This window comes from Tiliqua scincoides, chromosome 11 (genome assembly GCF_035046505.1).
Source record: "Tiliqua scincoides isolate rTilSci1 chromosome 11, rTilSci1.hap2, whole genome shotgun sequence".
In the NCBI taxonomy this organism is placed as follows: domain Eukaryota; kingdom Metazoa; phylum Chordata; class Lepidosauria; order Squamata; family Scincidae; genus Tiliqua; species Tiliqua scincoides.
In genome coordinates this window covers 5,125,267-5,128,193 of record NC_089831.1, presented here as the reverse complement: position 1 = coordinate 5,128,193, position 2,927 = coordinate 5,125,267, and positions in this window count along the sequence as shown.

The window sequence follows — 2,927 nt, the reverse complement described above, 5'->3', positions numbered from 1 at the left end:
GAGGCCTTGCCCTGGCTGTTCCCTTCTACCTTTGAAATAGAAACATCCAACTCAGTGAAGCCGTGGGTCACAGCTACTCGAAAGGGGAGGAGGAGGAAAGGGTCCAAGTTCCTTCCCCTTTTGGTGCCAGAGGGTGCCCCAAACCTCTGGTTGCAGAGGTGCAGTAGCCAGAGAGAGGCATTGTGAGCCACATGCCACCAGTTCTGTCTCCTCTGCAGGCCTCTTCCCATGGACTCTGTAGGTTAGGAGCTCTGTCTTTTTGTGTTGGGCACACAATAACCGTGGGCTGACTTATCTTTATACTGCGGGCTGGAGAGTAGCCTTCTTCCTTTTGACTTGGCGGAAAAGAGGCTACTTAACATTGGGAGGTTCAGAACCCCTGTGACCAGCAGTCTTTTTACCTTTGGGTGTCACTTCAGAGGTGTGTCACGTTCTCCCCCTTCTGTGCATCTGTACTTGAGACTTTTGCAGGTGCTGTTGGGGGTAGTAGCAACGCTCACGCTTCTTTACAATCCCCCAAGGGCTTGCTTCAGTGTTTCAGAAGTGAGGCTTTGCTCAGTACAGTGAGGTTGGCTTTCTAGAATCATTCACTGTTCTTCCTACACTTGCATGTGCTGGGGGTATGGGGGTTGAAGGCTAGAAAGCTGCTTCCAGGCTTAGGTCAACCTTTTCCAAAGCACAACTGTTTCTCAGCCTTTTTCAAGGCTGGTTATTCGTTCTTTTTCTCCAACCCATCCTATCTGCTGCTGTCCTCATTTCTCTCCCCCCCCCCCAAGGTATTTCAGCTTTCAGCCCCAAACCAAAACATCTCACCAGAAACACAACCTGGGCATGTCATAGTGAAATTTGTGGGCGATTGTGGGGTTTTATGAAATATGAAAGAGGAATTTGAACAGGGAAACTGCTGCATATGGATGCAGACAACCCCCCCCCCCCCACTCCCCAAGCAGCAGACAGCCTTCCAGCCAGGGATGACCCCAGGACAACAGCCACACTTCCGCATTAGCAGAAACACAAATTCTGTGCTTGCTGTGAATTCCACAGACTTGTGTATTGCATCCTCTGCAGCATTTTAAACGGGCTGTAGTACTGTATTTGGCTTTCCCAGAAATTAGACTGTGGAGTGGGAGGGAAGTAAACCAGGGAGGGCGTGATGGTGATGGGAGCACAGGCAGACTGGAAAGGCCTAGCCAAAAAAAAGTGTCTTTTTTCCCTTTGATCATGCGGGACTAGTGCTTACCTAAAACAAAAAAGGCTCAGGACCCAATCCTGTCCAATGTTGCAGGGCTGATGCTGCATCCTGCAGTGGGCAGGGCAGTCACGGAGGCCTCCTCAAGGCAAAGGAATGTTTGTTCCCTTACCTTGGGGCTGCACTGTGACTGCATCAGTGGTGAAAAGTTGGATAGGATGGGCCCTCAGTCTTCTGTGGCTGATGGCTCTTATGAATGCAGCCATGGGGCATTTTAGATCAGTGGTGCTCTAGCTTGGCCATTGCCTTTTGGGGCTTCTAAGGTTTTGTGCTGAGTGCTTGCTGGGCAGAGCCAACGTAGCCCCTGCTGTCAGAAGGAACCATTGATGCACAAAGGCTCTTGTTTCTGGCTTGTGTCTTTCTGGAGTTTGAGCAGTAGAGGATAAGCCCTGTTCCCAAAAGGTGCAGTTACCCTGCATGTGTATGTAGGGGGGGGGGGTTCCTTTCACCTTGTGTAGGTTGGCTGCCCTGCATCCTTCCAGTGCTGTCCTTTGGGCTCTGGCTGAGCCGCCATACAGTCAAAACTAGCAGGTACTTTCAGACCATTTCTGCAACATTCTTCAGATGAGGTTCCAGCCTCCCAGGGCCAGCTGAGGAGGTAGGGCAAGCAGTCACTGTTTGCAGTCTGGATGGCATGCTTCAGTAGCATGCTGACGGCAGTGTGCCAGCATTCTTCATTTTACCTGCAGTACTTCCGCCGTGCAGAGACTCCTGCTGCCCTGGAGCTGGCATTACAGCCACCCTTGTATCCTCTCTTGCACACAGCTTTCCCATAGTTGAGCAGACTGCAGCTGCCTTCCTTGAGTGTAAGCCTTTGTGGTGCTGGTTACCCTGTGCCAAGTGCAAAAAACTGCCACTTCTCGTCGTCGTCCCCCTTGGATTTTGCCCCTAGTACTTGAGAGTTCCTGGACAGGGGCAGAGGACAGTATGGAAGAAATCTCCAGGGAGTGGCCCCTTGCTTCTGGCTTGTGCTCAGCCCTGAACTTTGGCCGGGCTTGATAAGCAGTCCTCCTCAAGTGGCTCATTAGGAGCCCTCCCTTCCCAGCTTCTTGGCCCTTGAGTCTCTTGAGGGGGCATCTATTAACTTCTTGACTTGGGGAGCAGTGTGGCAGGGGTTATAGGTCTGGGATTGCTGCACCAAGACAAGCATCTTTTACTGTGTCCTTAAGAAGATAAAACACTCCTCAGTTACATCCGTGTGATCAAAGGCCAAAAGCACAGGTAGTGCAGTCAGGATTGCTTTTTTAAAAAGATTCCTGAATCAGCTATCAAAAATCACATTCCCAGCAGCAGTGAGCCAGGGATCACCCCCCCCCCCAAAAGTAGGGCTGGTCCCTGTTTGTTTATGGCATTTGGTGTTTAAAAGCTTTGCTGTCTCTATACAAGGTGGTTCTGGGTGAGGTGCCACAGTCCTGGTAGACCTCTCTTCCAGAAAGGTACCTGAGACGTGACTGTGTATCCTGTAAGTTTGTTAGGGCCTGGCTTGCATTCTTGAAACTAATATTTTTTGTGGATCTTTCACATGTTCAAAGGGCTTCCCCTGAATTGGCCTTATCAATATTATCTCCCCCCCCCCCATTGCAGAAGGCAAACTCAGAGGCCACGAAGGAGATACTTTACCAAGGCCACCCACTCATTCATGATGAAGACAAGATTCAGATTGGGAAAGCAGGGAATA